Source organism: Rhinoraja longicauda, chromosome 27 (assembly GCF_053455715.1).
Source record: "Rhinoraja longicauda isolate Sanriku21f chromosome 27, sRhiLon1.1, whole genome shotgun sequence".
Classification (NCBI taxonomy): domain Eukaryota; kingdom Metazoa; phylum Chordata; class Chondrichthyes; order Rajiformes; family Arhynchobatidae; genus Rhinoraja; species Rhinoraja longicauda.
Window position 1 is genome coordinate 9,005,122 of NC_135979.1, and position 17,618 is coordinate 9,022,739.

At 49.8% G+C, this 17,618-nt stretch overlaps 1 long non-coding RNA gene across 1 annotated transcript in view; it reads left to right on the forward strand.

The window, feature by feature from the left end:
• Positions 1–232: 232 nt before the first annotated feature.
• Positions 233–17,618, forward strand: part of LOC144606941 (uncharacterized) — a 19,900-nt gene continuing 2,514 nt past the window's right edge. Inside the window, exons 1-2 of the long non-coding RNA XR_013549012.1 lie at positions 233–323; positions 16,752–16,804. This is a non-coding gene — a long non-coding RNA (uncharacterized LOC144606941). The remainder of the gene's footprint in view (positions 324–16,751; positions 16,805–17,618) is intronic.

Consider the following 17,618-nt stretch of genomic DNA (forward strand, 5'->3'; position numbering starts at 1 on the left):
GGGAGGGACCCGCCGGCAGCTGCGGCACCCATGGCAACGGCGCTGTAGGCCGCACCGGCACCCATGGCAACGGCGCTGCAGGCCGCACCGGCACCCATGGCAACGGCGCTGTAGGCCGCACCGGCACCCATGGCAACGGCGCTGTAGGCCGCACCGGCACCCATGGCAACGGCGCTGTAGGCCGCACCGGCACCCATGGCAACGGCGCTGCAGGCCGCACCGGCACCCATGGCAACGGCGCTGTAGGCCGCACCGGCACCCATGGCAACGGCGCTGCAGGCCGCAGGCTCCGGGTTAACACTGACTCTAACACTGGCGGGTTGGTGAGTAGAGACCTTGCTGTGGGTGGGGTGGGGAGGGTGGTGGTGGAGAGAGGGGGGATGGGGGAGAGTGAGATTGGGGCTGGGGGAGGAGAGGGAGGGGGGAGGGGGGAGGGGGACATTGAGAATGGGGGGTGGGGCGAGTGGAGGGTGGGGCGAGTGGAGGGTGGGGCGAGTGGAGGGTGGGGCGAGTGGAGGGTGGGGCGAGTGGAGGGTGGGGCGAGTGGAGGGTGGGGCGAGTGGAGGGTGGGGCGAGGAGAGGAGGGGGTGGGGAGAGTGAGTGGTGGAAAGGGGGCTGGAAGGGAAAGGGGGTGGGGGAGAGTGGGATTGGGGGAGGAGAGAATGAGGGGGTGGGGAGGAGAGATTGGGGGAAAGGGGGGTGGTGATGAATGGGGTGGGGGAGAGTGCGAGTGGGGGTGGGAGGGAGAGTGGGGCTGGGGTGGAGGGCAGAGTGCGGGTGGGGAGGAGGAGGGGTGGGGGGAAGGGGACAGCAGGGGAGGAGGGGTGGTGGTGGTGGGGGGAATGAGAGAGTGGTGGTGGGGGGAAGGGGACAGTGGGATTCAGGGAAGAGGGGAGAGTGGGGGGGGTGGGGGAGGTTGGGAGGAGCAGAGTGGGGGTGGGAGGGAGAGTGGGACTGGTGAAGGGGACAGCGGGGAAGGGGAGATGGTGGTGAGGGGAAGAGAGAGTGGGGGTGGGAGGGAGGGAGGGAAAGGGGAGGACGGTGGGTGGTGGGGAAGGGGACAGTGAGGGTGAAAGGAGGGGGAGGGTGGGGGAGGATAGAGGGGGTATGTGGGGAAGGGGGCTGGTGGTGGGGGGAAGAGAGTGGGGGGTAGGGGGGAAGGGTCACTGTGGGGGTCAGGGGAGAGTCGGTGTGGGGAAGAGGGGGAGGGGAGAGTGGGGGGGAGGGGGAAGTGAGTATGCGGGTGGGGAGAGTGGGTGGAGGGTAGGAGTGGGAGGGAGGAGATAATGTGGGGGGTGGGGGGGAGGAGAGAGTGGGGGAAAGGAGGGTGGGGGTGGAGGATAGAGTGGGGGAAAGTGGGGCTGGGGATAGTGAGAGCGGGGCTGGGGAGGAGAGAATGGGGGATGGGGGGAGGAGAGAGTGGTGGAAAGGGGTGGAGGAGAGTGGGGGTGGGAGGGAGAGTGGGACTGGGGAGGAGAGCAGGGTGGGGTGGGGAGGGGAGGAGGGAAGAAGGGATGGGGAGGGGACAGCAGGGGTGGGGGAGGAGGGGGTGGTGGTGGGGGAATGAGAGAGTGGGGGTGGGGGAGAAGGGGGACAGTGGGGGTCAAGGAAGATGGGAGAGTGGGGGGTAGGGAGGGGGGATAAGGGGGCTTGAGTAGGGGGTTGGGCTACACCAATACAGGAGAGGCTTTGGGTCCAAGGCTCGGTCACACCCTCTCCCCTGTACTGCCTTTAATTGCGCTCCCCCTCCCCTGGAGGAGCACGGTACCACAGTGAAGGAGAAAGAAGATGGCCACTGGCAGGACGGTGTCAGTGGCTCCCTCTCCCCTTTCCCTCCCCCCCCCCCATTCCCCCCCCTCCTCACCCTCCCCTCTCCCCCCCCCCCCCCCCCCCCCCCCAATTGAGATTCTTTTTTTTTTTTTTTAACAAACAATTTATTTTAAAGAAAAAACGCGCAAGGGGGAGCAGGGGGTGGTGGTGGGGGGATGGGAGAGTGGCGGTCAGGGAAGATGGGAGAGTGGGGGGTAGGTAGGGGGGATAAGGGGGATTGAATAGGGGGTTGAGGGTGCTACACCAATACAGGAGATGCTTTGGGTCCAAGGCTCCTCGGTCACACCCTCTCCCCTTCCCTGTACTGCCTTTATTTGCGCTCCCCCTCCCCTGGAGGAGCACGACACCACAGTGAAACATAGAAAATAGGTGCAGGAGTAGGCCATTCGGCCCTTCGAGCCTGCACCGCCATTCAATATTATCATGGCTCATCATCCAACTCAGTATCCTGTACCTGCCTTCTCTCCATACCCTTTGATCCCTTTAGCCACAAGGGCCACATCTAACTCCCTCTTAAATATAGCCAATGAATTGGTCTCAACTACCTTCTGTGGCAGAGAATTCCACAGATTCACCACTCTCTGTGTGAAAAAAAACTTTCTCATCTCGGTCCTAAAAGACTTCCCCCTTATCCTTAAACTGTGACCCTTTGTTCTGGACTTCCCCAACATCGGGAACAATCTTCCTGCATCTAGCCTGTCCAACCCCTTAAGAATTTTGGAGTGAAGGAGAAAGAAGATGGCCGCTGGAAGGATGGTGTCAGTGGCTCCCTCACCCCGTTCCCCTCCCCCACTCCATTCCCCCCTCCTCACTGACACCACCCCTCTCCACCCCTCCCCCGTCCTCTCCACCACCATCCCTGCTCTCCGCCCCCCCCCCCCCCCCCCCCCCACTGAGATTGATTTTTATTTTTTTTAACAGACAATTTATTTTAAAGAAAAAAGCAATTTCCCCAGGTTACAATGGAAATCCTACGAGGACAGGCCCAACGGGCCCACTTGGTCTAGTATATTACTAAAACTCTGATATCCGTGTGTATGTCCGTATGTGTGTATGTGGACAGCTTAACTTTTGACGTTAACTCCCCCCTCCCCGAGCACAGCCGCCCATCCCGGCATGCCCTCGCGCCTGCCATTCCTCAGATCGGGCCGCGCTGACTGCCGGGAAGTGGAGTTGCCCCTCCCGCGCCGTGAGGGGGGCACCCGCCCGACTGACGGCAGTGCTGAGGGGGGATGGTGGGTGAATGGGGGGGGATGGACTGGGTGAGGGGGGAGGGGAGGGGGGGCAGGAGGAGGAGGAGGGGGAGGAGGGGGAGATGGGGGAGGAGGAGGGGGGGGAACGCACTCCATTCCCACCTCAACCCCCCTACATTCCCACCTCAAACCCCCGTTAAAACTCCCAAACCTCTCCTGCATTAACTGAAATTGTGTTTGGGATTTTTTTCAGAACCCCGCTCACGCACTCCATTCCCCCCTCAATCCCCCTTAACTCCCCCAAACCTGTGCTGCATTAACTTAAATTGTTTTCAGGTTTTTGTAAGAGCCCCACTCCATCCATACCCCCTCAACCCCACTTATCATCCCCCGCCACAACCCACCTCAAGCCCCCTTAATCCTCCCCTCACCCACTCCATCCCCCTCAGCCCCCTTATCCCCCCCCCTCCCCCACTCTCCATTCACCCAATTAACCCCCCTTGAGCCCCCTTTAAAACTCCCCCAAACCTCCACTGCATTGGTCTAACACCCTCCCCGTACTCAGCCACTCCATACCCACCTCAACCCCCCCTCACTCAGCCACTCCATACCCACCTCAACCCCCCCTCACTCAGGCACTCCATTCCCACCTCAACCCCCCCTCACTCAGCCACTCCATACTCACCTCAACCCCCCCTCACTCACCCACTCCATACCCACCTCAACCCCCCCTCACTCAGCCACTCCATTCCCACCTCAACCCCCCCTCACTCACCCACTCCATACCCACCTCAACCCCCCCTCACTCACGCACTCCCCCAAACCTCTCCTGCATTAACTGAAATTGTGTTTGGGATTTTTTTCAGTGCCCCGCTCACGCACTCCTTTCCCCCCTCAATCCCCCTTAACTCCCCCAAACCTGTGCTGCATTAATTTAAATTGGCTTCAGGCTTTTTTAAGAGCCCCACTCACCCACTCCATCCACACCCCCTCAACCCCACTTATCATCCCCTCAGCCCCCTTATCCCCTCTCTTCCATCCCCCATTCGCCCAATTCATCCTCCCTGAACCCCCTTTAAAACTCCCCCAAACCTCGACAGCGTTGGTCTAACACCCTCCCCTTACTCAGCCACCCCATCCCCTCACTCACGCACTCCATTCCCACCTCAAACCCCACCCCACCCCCACCTACCTGAAAACTCCCCCAAACCGTTCCTGTATTAACTGAAATTGTGTTTAGGATTTTTCTTCAGAGCCCCACTCACGCATTCCATTCCCCCCTTAATCCCCCTTAAATCTCCCCCAAACCTGTGCTGCATTAACTTTTTTTTTTACGAGCCCCACTCACCCACTCCATTCACGCCCCCTCAACTCCTTATCATCCCCCCCCACAACCCACCCCTTTATCCTCTTCTCACCCACTCCATCCCCCAGCCCCATTATCCCCCCCTCTCTTCCACCCTCCATTCACCCAATTCATCCCCCCTGAACCCCCTTTGAAACTCCCCCAAACCTCTACTGCATTGGTCTAACATTCAGCCACTCCATCCCCCCGCGTTCCCGGGTGGGGGCAGGGGAGGGGCAAGTGGGGGTGGCTAGGGGGGATGGAGTGGGTTAGTAGGGGGAGGAGTAGGGGGAGGAGGGGGGGATTGAGTGGGGGGTTGAGGGTGCTAAAATACAAGAGAGGCTTTGGGTCTAGGCCCCACTCAATCATACCCTCTCCCCTTCCCTGCCCCCCCTCTACGAGGAATGGGCCCAACGAGTCCACTTGGTCTAGTACTAAGTTAAAAGCAACAAGACACACAGCCACATAGAATAAAATTTAACATAAACATCCACCACAGCGGATTCCACATTCCTCACTGTGATGGAAGGTAATAAATTTCAATCATCTTCCTCAATGGACCATTGGCAGATGGTTACTCCAGTAACTCCTATTCTCTGGCTGGTAATCGTTAACATTGGACATGAACATGTCTACTCTTGGCCAGGCCGACCCTGCAACGCCGCCAGGGCAACAGGCCTTCATGGTCAGATCAAGATCCCTGCACTTACAACAACTGGGACTTGAAAATGGCGCCAAACAGGCGACTGTATACTCTCTCAGTGTACCACTGCTATACACTTGTGCTGTATCTGAGATGCTTATCTGTTGTTGTTCGTCCTTCGGGTTCGAAGATGACCATGACTTCACTTTCAGTTGGAGGATTGGTGACTGTGGGTCCTGAAGTGACTGGTGAGGCCAATCCGGGCCCGGAAGGCACGCCCACACGTAGGACACAAGTGGATGGGTACTGCAGTGGAAGTGGAGGTAGCCCGGGCCTTGCGTGCGGTGCGTTTCCTCTGGGCCTCTGCAGTGCGTCTGTTCTCTGCTGCACGGGCTCCTGTAGTGAGCTTGCTACGTCAGGTTGGACGGTCCAGAGCAAGAGACTCCCAAGTGCTGAGGTTGATGTCCAAGTCTTTGAGGGACACTTTGAGGCAGTCCTTAAAACCTTTCCATTCCATACCGTACAACATAAAAGGCCAGGATTAAACAAATGATGACTGGATTCGACGCCACTGGGAGAGCCATAATGATAGAGAACAAGGGTGGAGGTACGAAATGAGGGAATCCTCTTTGACAGCAAGAGGCCATTTTCTCAGTTGCAAACACTCTGCCGGTGTATAACATTTCCGTTTTCAGAACAAGCAGGGGAAATAAAATCCATATCAAGAGAGTTTTAATAAAGAATGAAAGTGCGTACGATGGTTTGGAATGATGTAGGGCATCTATAATGCATAACCATAGATTTATGCCTTGCACCAAATGAAATTCACGTGAAATATGCGCGTTGTACGATTATGAGTTATGTTTCGAATGGCCCTGAATCATATTACCATCCCAGTCAGGGATGGGATGCAAGGTATTTGTGTGTGATTGATCATCATTTGCTTTTCTATCAGTTTCTGTCTTGTTCCCATTCGGTCCAAGCAGGGAGAGGGAAAACATTTCACCGCAATGCTTATAACTAATTCAACACCGTGCTTAGCTGCGGTTGCTTCTCGTTCCATTTATCAATAATTTGGTCACTCTCCTGCAGTTATGATCCAGATTTATGCTCGTCTATGGAAATATTTGCGTTTCTTAATTCAAAGTTGTCATTCCGCAATAAGTATAAATCCATGAATAAGCTCCTGCACGGCCAAATGGGAACAAGGTTTTTCAAAGTTTTCATGTGGAATATACAGTAGATAAACAGGCAATTCAGTGCCACTAGTCAGTCCTCGTGATCTGACTTTCCTCCCACCTTTCTCCATCTGTCTCATCAGCATATCCCTTTTTCTCCAGTTTCAAAGGTCTTTTATTGTCTCGTGTACCAATTAAGGTACAGTAATATGAGAATTACCATACAGCTATACGGAAAAAAACCCAACAAGGCGCACAACTACATAAAAGATAACATAAATATCCACCACAGCAGATTCCCCACATTCCTCACTGTGATGGACTATCTCCTTCCTCTTTATTCACCTGCGGTCGGGGCAGTCGAACCATCTGTCGGGGCGATCGAAGCTCCCGCAGCCGGCGGTCGAAACCCCCGCGTCGGGACGGTCGAAACTCCAGCGGCTTGGAGTTCCTGAAGCCGTTCTCTGACCAGAGACCGCTGGCTCCGTGGTCCTCAGTCCGCAAGCACCCACGGGTGGAGCTCCGAGGTCAATCCCTGGCAAAGGGATCGCGGGCTCCGCGAGGGTAAGTCCGCAGGCGACCACGGTGGAACTCTCAAAATCGGTCTCCAGCAAAGACTGCCAACTCCTCGATGTTAGGCCGCAGTGCGGTCGGAGATACGATACGGGAAAAAATCGCATCTCCGTCGAGTTAAGAGATTAGAAAAAGTTTCCCCCAACACACCCCCCCCCACATAAAACAAGTTAAAGAACACTAAAAACATACATTTAAGACATGCAATTAAAACACAAAGACGGAAAGGACAGACAGATTGTTGTCGAGGCAGCCATTGCTGGCGCCACCTGGTGGTTGGCATATCAAGTTAATGATTCAATGCACCAACATTACTCACCTTAAACATGCTTTGTGCTAGTCATTTCTAGACTGCTGACACTTCTTTGCTTAAAAGGAGAGAATCTACTGAACATTGCTGTACTGAGAGATCTAAGCCTCCTTGTACATGAAACACAAGTGCAGCCAGTCATTAGGAAAGCAAATGGAATGTTAGCCTTTATTTGTAAACAGAGCAGAGTATTGCAATATAGAAGTTTTGTGTTGGAAGGAACTGCAGGTATCTTACACCAAAGATAGACACACAATGCTGGAGTAACTCAGTGGGACAGGCAGCATCTATGGAGAGAGGGAATGGGTGATGTTTCAGGTTTCTCCCGAATTCCCGATTGGATTTATTAGTGATTATTGCTATTGAGGTTAGTTTAGAGATACAGTGCGGAAACAGGGCCTTCGGCCCATCGAGTCCACGTCAACCAACGATCCCTGAACATTAACACTATCCTACGCACTCAGGACAATTTACAATCTTTTTAAATGAAACCAATTATCCTACAATCTTGTACATCTTTGGAGTGTGGGAGGAAATCAGAGCACCCAGAGAAAACTCACGTGGTCATGGGGAGAACGTACAAACTCCGAACAGACAGCACGCGTAGTCCGGATCGAACCCGGGTCTCTGGCGCCGTAAGGCAGCAACTCTACCACTGCGCCACAGTACTGAAGGTGGGGTGATCTATCCTGTCAAATCCTATCATAGGTATTAAGTCACCCCCAAGCCTGTCCTTTTCCAGAGAAAAGAATCCCAGCTCTTCAGACTTTACTGATGCATCCGATTTCCCAAATCGAGTTTTGACCTTGTAGATTGTCATTGTACCAGTGCTGAGGCTGTTCGCCAAGAACTGAGTTCAACAGAAACTCCATGAACTCGGGGAAAAAATATCTTGCTTGCATGATGTTAGGATATTTGCATCTAATTCTATTTTTCATTTTGCTTGATTTCGTTTAGACTGATTTATTTTAAAGTTCACAAGTTCACAAGTTGTAGGAGTAGAATTAGGCCGGTCGGCCCATCGAGTCCACTCTGCCATTCAATCATGGCTGGTCTCGGCCTCCTAACCCCACACAAGTTCACAAGTTATAGGAGTAGCATTAGGCCATTCGGTCCATCGATTGTTATCGGAAGTTCGAGTCATAGCGTGATAGAGTCGTGCACCATAGAAACACACCTTTCAGCCCAACATGTCCATGCCAATAGAAATACCCCAAATAATCTAATTCCATTTGCCCATGTTTGGCCCATGTCTCTCAAAACCTTTCCCATCCATGTACCTGTCCAATTGTCTTTTAAGTGCTGTTCTAGCACCCCTGCTTCATCTAATACCTCTGACTGTTCGATCTATAAACCCACCAACCTCTGAATGAGAAAGATTTCCCTCAGGTTCCTATGAAATCTTGGCCCTCACACCAGAAATATATACCCTCTGGTTCTTGATTCTCCTACTCTGGGTAAAACATGGGTATCTATTCACCCTGTCTATTCCCCTCGTGATTTTATACACTTGTATGTGATCACCCCTCAGCACCCCACATCCCAAGGGATAAAGTAATGTAAACATAGATCTGATAGTCACATGCGCATTTCACATAGCCCAGGAGTAAAACATTTCCGACTGATCTTCCACAGTGCTGCACCTAACTCATTCTATTTAAGGGTGTCAGTTGTAAATCCACCACTCTCCAGAGATTGTGGAGATTGTTGTACTTCGTGGTCCGGTACCTGTTGTACCTTTAGTGACTCTGGACGGACCACAAGTACACGTGTATAAAAGGTTACAATGCTGGAGCTCAACTCCAGGCTGTTTATTCCGTGGTCATCTGGATCCAGAGTGACCGCCCAATCACACCAACCTCTTATATACGCATTCCTCCACATGCAAACAAAGTAGTCCTTGGGATACACAAAGTAGTCCCAGCAATACCACAACAGAGATTGGACTGAAACCTTGTTAGTCAGTGTAACTTAGTTCTATTGTAGGCAATAAATTCAACTGCTGGGGCTTCAGAACACATCAACAAGACCGTCGTCACACAAGTGTGCCTTCTCCTTATTTAGAATGAACTTTGCTTGTGTACGTAAAGCCCTAAAAACTTGATCTTTTCGGAAGACAGACTGTCTCGGAGCACTCCAAAGAAGGATTAAGTATCTGTCACCATGGGCAGGGCATGATAATTAGTGTGATATAAATACATGGCTTCTTGTATGGTGATGGGGGAGGAAGCACTGATCCTTGTGTCTGCACCATCTGTTCTTCTCTGAGTGAAACTGCTCTCTGCATTTAATGCAAGACTCCTGCAGGCTTTTCAACGTTGTGCGTCTGTTACTGGAACCCACCACTCACCGTAAGGCGATAAGATGACAGGTGTTGTTTATCCACAAAGGTTCAAGTCTTTCGCAGCCAATAGCCTAGGAATCCAAGTACGTTCATTTCGATTGTGGTCCCGTCGCCCCACATTGCAAACTCCATTCGGGCCGGGACACAATTAGAGTGGCACAGTGGAGCAGCGGTGGAGTTGCTGCCTTACAGGGCTTACAGCGCCATTAGACCCGGGTTCGATCCCGACTACGGGCGCCGTCTGTATGGAGTTGTACGTTCTTCCCCGTGACCTGCGTGGGTTTTCACCGAGATCTTCGGTTTCCTCCCACACTCCAAAGACGTACAGGTTTGTAGGTGAATTGGCTTCGGTAAAATTGTAAATTGTCCCAAGTGCGGCACGGTGGCGCAGCGGTAGAGATGCTGCCTTACATCGAATGCAGCGCCGGAGACTCATGTTCGATCCTGACTATGGGCGCCGTCTGTACGGAGTTTGTACGTTCTCCCCGTGATCTGCGTGGGTTTTCTCTGAGATCTTCGGTTTCCTCCCACACTCCAAAGACGTACAGGTATGTAGGTTAATTGGCTGGGCAAATGTAAAAAAACATTGTCCCTAGTGTGTGTAGGATAGTGTTAATGTATGGGGATCGCTGGGCGGCGCGGACCCGGTGGGCCGAAGGGCCTGTTTCCGCGCTGTATCTCTAAATCTAAATCAAAATCTAAAAAAAGTGTGTGTGGGATAGTGTAAGTGTGCGGGGATCGCTGGTGGGTGCGGGCTCGGTGGGCTGAAGGGTCTGTTTCCGTGCTGTATCTCTAAACTATAAACAATTGAATGGATGTCATTCTGAGTTGAAGAGTGATGGAGTTGCCTGGTTATTCATTCCCTGACTGCCATGTTAAAAGATGGTCAGTGGCCGTGGTTTAAATCGAGGAAAGAAAAGCAACCGAACCTTTGTTGGGACAGACATGATTTTTACAATGGAAGAGGTTGGGCCTAGAGTTTGGGGTGGAGGGGTGGAAGGGATGGGACCCATGCCTTGTGTCTGAAGTTTGATGCTGAGGGAAGGGTTAGACTGGGGGGGGGGGAATGGCAGGGGCCTCGGCTTTGAATAAAGCTCATCACGCTGGGACCCCTCTGGCTCTTCCTCATGATGGTCCATTTACCTTCATGGTAAATCAGAAGTGGCAGAGTATTTTACTCAGGCGAGACTGTAATAGTGTGGAAGACTGGGAATAGCTTGACTTGACCTTTGAGGCCAATCTAATTGGTGCAAGTGGACCATGTCCCAATAGTAAGTGTGCATTCCTCATTGTAATGCTCAGTCTGAACTCGGCAGGTCTGAATGGTGTCCTGATTTTCCTGCCATCCTGCAGAATGACACAAAGGAACACTACAAGGCGACTCACAAAACGACAAGTTTTTTTTTTCCAAATGCTGTTCTCCCTTTCATCGAGGAAGAGCCAGATGGGTCCCAGTGTGATGAGCTTTATTCAAAGCCGAGAGCACAACAGCCTTGCTGTGTGCATGCACAGCTCGTTAAAGGCAGCAACAACAGTACAGAGTATAAAAGTCTAGGGCAACATAAGTCCAGTCTGAAGAAGGGTCTCGACCCAAAACGTCACCCATTCCTTCTCTCCAGAGATGCTGCCTGTCCCGCTGATTAATCCAACATTTTGTGTCTATCTTTGCTTTAAACCAGCACCTGTAGTTCCTTTCTACACAACATAAGTATAGGGCTGAAAATCAAACGCTTTGTTATGGCAGTGAGCAGGTAATATTGAATACTCCATCCAAGACCGCAAGAAATTGCAGAGAATTGTGGACGCAGCCAAGACCTTCACTCAAACCAACCTCCCTTCCATTCCTTCCTACACATTTTGTCCACTCCACTGCAAAATCTCCTCAAGGCATGCCTACTTTGAAGAAGTTCTCCGACGAGAGTTCTGCAACATCCTCTCTCGCTGCTCACACTTTACACTTCCTTATATCTGTATCTCCCCCTCCCCTGACTCTCAGTCTGAAGAAGGGTCTCGACCCGAAACATCACCCGTTCCTTCTCTCCAGAGATGCTGCCTGTCCGGCTGAGTGCCAGCAGCATAATCAAGGACGAGTCGCAACCTGGCCACTCCCTCTTCTCCCCTCTCCCATCAGGCAAAAGGTATAGAAGTATGAAAACGCACACCTCTAGATTCAGGGACAGTTTCTTACCAGCTGTCATCGGGCAACTGAACATCCTAACTGCAACTAGAGAGCAGTCCTGAACTACTATCCACTTCATTGGTGACCTTCGGACTATCTTTGATCGGACTTTACTGGCTTTATCTTGCACTAAACGTTATTGTCTTTTCATGTACCTGTACACTGTGAATGGCTCGATTTTAAGCATGTATGGTCTTTCCGCTGACTGGTTAGCATGGAACAAATACTCGGTACACGTGACATTAGACTAAACTGAACTGAACTGAACTTTCACAAAATCGTAATTTGTTGACTGGTGGTGAAGCATTTAACATGGATCTGGCGATCTCATTATGGGCTTCTGATCAAAGGGAACAAAGGTTTTCATATAAGACGATTTCAAGTGCACAATGTCAATCCCAAGCAAACCAAGGCAAATCCTTGGATTTCCATTTGTTCAATCTATTTTCAACAGAGACAAGACAAGAATGTCATATGTATTGACAATGGAACAATTACATTTTTACTTGCAGCAGCACAACAGGCCTATAAACACAATACACACAGATAATATATAATAAAGAAATAATCAATAAATTAATAACCCCAATACTAAGGCAAAAAAAAAATGAAGACAGTCCATAGTCCATAGTTCAGGTTAGTGTTATGCAGTGTTCAATAGACAAGATGGTTGTTGAGAAAGTGTTATTTTTGAACCTGGTGGCCATGGTTTTCAGACTCGTGGTCCACCTTTCTGATGGGAGGAGAGGAATGAGAGCGTGCCCATGGCGGTGTGGGTCATTGATGATAATGTTTTTTGAGGCAACACTGCCCATATTTCCCTCCAATGGCGGAGTGCTCAGTACCCCACGATTGACTGGGTTTCTTTCAGTTTCTGCCAGGGGTGTGAAGTTTTTAATTTTTCAGACCCTGATTCCAACTCTCTCCTCGTATCCTGTCTAACTAAGCTTGCAACTTATGGGCTATCTTCTTCATTCCAGTGGGGCAGGCTCTCCACTAATTCTTCAACCCCTGGTGCTGTAAGATCAGTTACCGTAAGGCCATAAGCTGCTGGATTTTCACAATGTTCACACTGAAGAAGGGTCTTGACTCAAAACGTCACCTATCCACGTACTCCAGAGATGCTGAAGGGTCTTGATCTGAAAGTCCACCTATCCATAAAACAGACACAAAGTGCTGGTGTAACTCCGCGTGTCAGGAAGCATCTCTGGAGAAAAAAGATGGGTGACGTTTGGGGTCGGAACCCTTTTTCAGGGTTCAAGGTGACTTCTGAAAGCTGAGGTGACCTATCCATGTTCTCCAGAGATGTTGCCTGACCCGCTGAGTTACTCCAGTATTTTGAGTCTTTCTTTGGTATAAACCAGCAGCTGCAGTTCCTTGTTCTTACGCTAAATTGCAGGTTGATGAAGAGGAACATTAACAGGTAATGCATCAGACTGAGGCAGTTTGATGTAAGCTTCATTAAACTTCAGCAAGTGACACACATGGCAAAATAACCATGCTGCACTTTGAGGAGTAACTTCTTGCTTCACGGAACCGTTTCTTGAGAAAGGTTGAGACAAACGCACACAAAAAGCTGTTAAATATCGAACTTCTAGCAGATAACTGGGCCAGAAGGCTGATAATCTAATGGAACGAGGATGCCTAAAGATTCACGTTTGAATTGATCATCGGTTTGGCCATCTGGACATTACAGAGGCAGCTGTGTCACTTTTAATTCTTTCCTTTGGTGATTAAACTGCGACAATCTCTTTGAAAGATGGTGTGTCTTTCAAGGAGTACCCCACGACGTAGAGCTTTTCTTCCGTCGCCTCCGTGCCTTTTTCTGTGGGAAGGAGTCCTCGCCATCCAGTGATGACCCCTTCTCCCGTCTCCACCAGACCCCCCTCCTCTTGGACTCGCCAGAACGGCCTTCTACCCTCTCTAGACCTCTTTATTTCTAACTGGAAGAAGGGTCTCGACCCAAAACGTCACCTATCCACTTACTCCAAAGATGCAGAAGGGTCTTGACCTGAAAGGCCACCTATCCATAAAACACTCCCCTTTACCTACTCCAACCTCACCCCCTCTGGGCGTACAGCCCTCCGCTCACTCTGCTGCAACCCTGACATTATAATCAAACCCGCCGACAAGGGAGGTGCCGTGGTAGCCTGGCGTGCTGACCTCTACCGGACTGAAGCCAGGTGACAACTCTCAGACACCTCCCCCTACTTATCCTTGGACCATGACCCCACAGATGAGCACCAGGCCTTAATCTCAAACACCATTACTGATTTCATCACTTCTGGCTGTCTGCCTTCCACAGCCTCCAACCTTATCGTTTCCCAGCCCCCGCACGGCCCGGTTTTACCTTCTCCCCACAATCCACAGACACAACTGCCCTGACATCTACTGTATCCGTTGTTCAAGGTGTGGACTCTTATGCATCGGCGAGACCAAACACAGGCTGGGCGATCGTTTCGCGGAACACCTTCGCTCAGCCCGCCTGAACCTACCTGATCTCCCGGTTGCTGGACACTTTAATTCTCCTTCCCATTCCTACACAGACCTTTCTGTCCTCGGTCTCCTCCATTGTCAGAGTGAGGCTAAACGCAAATTGGAGGAACAGCATCTCATATTTCGCTTGGGCAGTTTGCAGCCCAGTATATGAATATTGATTTCTCTTTACTTTTTTGGGCCATTGTTCTTTATCTCTCCACATCACCGTCTGTATCTCTCGTTTCCCTTATCCCTAACCAGTCTGAAGAAGGGTCTCGACCCAAAACGTCACCCATTCCTTCTCTCCAGAGATGCTGCCTGTCCCGCTGAGTTACTCCAGCTTTTTGTGTCTATCTTCGGTTTAAACCAGCATCTGCAGTTCCTTCGTACACACACGGTGTGTCTTTCAAGCTGAGTTCAGATTCCCGAAACCAACACATCACCCATTGTGGGATCTGTGAAAGGGAACAAATGCAGAGGCATTTGTAGAATGTGAAGTGAAAGCGGATAGCTACATGGATTTGAAAGCCAAACAGGTTGTGACAACAGTGAATCCTCCTCGGAGTCTGGGTTCGGGCATTCAGGGACATTGTCGGGGTGTTGACATGACTCAGTAACCCAGCCACATGTTGCAAGAGGACGAATTCTCCTTGATTAGAATCAGAATCAGAATAGCCTTTATTGTCATCCAAAAAAACAAGTCTTTTGGTCGAGATTCCGTCACCCACAGTCCAACAATAAGAGCAATAAAAATAACCAATTTCACACACACAATCACAAACCAACACAAAACAAAAAAAAGAAACATCCATCACAGTGAGTCTCCTCCAGTCACCTCCTCACTGCGATGGAAGGCCAGAATGTTTTTTCTCTTCCCCTGCCGTCCTCTCCCGCGGTCAGGCTTTTGAAGTTGCCACGTTCCAGGCCGCGCCGGACGGTGAAAGGTCCGCGGCGGGCCGACCCAAGCCCCGCGACTTGGGGCGGGCGAAAACGCTGCCGCCGCCGGAGCCCGATGTCGGCCCCCACCCAGGGCAGGGCCTGCGAGCTTCCGACGTCCACGCGGCCCACGAAGGCAAGATTAAGAAGGCAAGTAAAGTCTGACCTTGGTTCGTTTGCATGCCAAGGATCTGGGTTAAACCAAGCTCAGAGTAGTGTGAAATATTCACCTTTGCAAAACATTAATCAAGGCGGATTGAATTGTCAGTTTGTAAGAATTCATTTGTTGTGTGCTCCACTTGCAGCCCTTTGGATAAATGGCCAAGAATCTCAATGCACCAACCAATTCGTGGCAATGACCCCTCCTGTACACCCCAATGATAAATCTTTAGCCCTTGGTTATCTTTCTTCCTGTATCTGAACAGATCTCATACATACAATGCATCTGTGTGTTGGTAGCCTTGTCTCTGAATCAGAGGCTCATGATTTAAGATCCATAAAAACTCTGGCACACGGTGTACTCGTATCAAAGTCAGCCGCATAACTGTTACAATGGATAGAGCACCACACATGTTGCATCACCTGCGAAACCATATTGAAGACAGAGTGACCCAATGGCACCCATCTCCTCTTCAATGGCATCTGTTCTCCATCCAATAAATCGTGAACTTCTTCGTGTCTGAAGAAGGGTCCCAACCCAAAACATCACCCATCCTTTTTCTCCAGAGATGCTGCCTGACTTGCTGAGTTACTCCAGCATTTTGTGTCGAACACCAGAAAAGTTCTTTTGGGAACTATATAAAAAAATAATGAACTATTGGCCAAGTTTTTTTTTCAAAGAACAGCCCTTTCGACTAAATTGTCTTTGAACCTAACGCAAGAGCAGTCTTGGGCAATACATTTTTTTGAGATTGATCACATTTCCTCCATGACTAATTCTGGTTCATTCTGGTCAATGGTATCTAGTGGTTCGAAGTTTGGGTTTTGCTCGTTAAGTTTTCACTGTTGGCAGTGTACCCAAGCCTTGCCCCTGCAAGGTGATTAGAGCTCCAAATCACTTGTGCTGTGAGACTCAGAGTGTGTGAGCTTAATAAGTTTGACATTATAGATCTGGTTTAATAAATAGCTTGTGAGCAATGGGTTTAAAGCCGAGTTATTGAATTATTGGCATTTCGCTGTTGATATAGCTGACTTGAAGTTTGCTTTCAAGATCATAAAACTTCACTGTAATCCCCACGAACATCTCTGGGCTTCAGTGCTATTCATCTTCCCCTGATTTTTACCAGTCAAGGATATTTTATCTCAGGTCACTGATGATCTGGATCTGTACAAAGTCCAATAGAGGATCTGCTTTCTTTAAATAATTGTAAAAAATTAATTAATCCCAAGCCGTTGGGAGAGGGAGTTAAATAATTAACTACATTGATTAAATCTGTCGGGAGAGGACCAAATATCCAATTGTATATTGGGACTGATACTACAGAGGCAACTAGAGACACGGGTGATTGAGTAGCCCATGGAATGCATTATTTCTGTCGTTGCAAAACACTCAACTCTGAATAATGAAGGAAGCCATCTTTGATCCTGAAGTTTCAATCAATTTCTTTGGAGTGGGGGGACTTTGTGGAATTCTCTCTTTCAAGGTTAAATCAGATGTGTGGAGTCTATTACCCAAGTGTATGTTTAGTTTAGCTTATTACTGTCATGTGTACTGAGGTACAGTGGAAATCTTTTTGTTGCAGGCTATCCAGTCAGCGAAAAGACTGTACGTGATTACAATCAAGCCATCCACAAGGTAAAGGGTACAACATTTGGTGCAAGTTAAAGTCCAATAAAGTCCAATTAAAGATAGTTTGAAGGTTTCCAATGAGGTAGATGGGTGGCCAGGGCCGCTAAAGGAGTCTCTTTTAACATTGTGTCTATGGAAACCTGTTTCCCATTTTAAAATCTGCTTCTGTTGTCTTTAGATAATTGACGTTCTACCTTCGTCATGTTGTACAAGGCATTACTAGAATCTGTCGGCGTGATCTTCATTTAGGCTTGATGTTGGTTCCAAAATGGTCAGTTGGTGCCTGATTGTGAAGCTTGGTCCAACTGAGATCTCCGACAGGAGAGCTAGCCAGTTACAGGAGATGGCCATAAATTATCCTGAGACTGATTGAGATGAGATTAAAATGATGCTAGGGAGATTATTGTGCAGGGTGTTGTGTTTCCTTCGAGTCGCCTTGTTGTAGGAAAGATGTTTTAAGCTGGAAAGGGTGCAGAAACGATTTACAAGGATGTTGCCAGGTCTTGAGGGCCTGAGTTACAGGGAGAGGGTTGGTCAGGCTAGGACTCTATTCCTTGGAACACACGAGGGTGAGGGGAGATCTTACAGAGATGCACAAGATCATGGGAGGAATAGGTCTGGTAAATGCTTAATTTTTTTTATCCAGAGTAAATTAATCGAGAACCAGAAGACATAGGTGAGTGGAAAAAAGATTAATAGGAACCTGAGGGACAACCTTTTTACACGAAGGGTGATAGGTATATGGAACGAGGCTAGAGGAGCCAATTGCTAGAGGAGCCAACTGAGGCATGCACTATCACAACATTTAAGAAGCATTTAG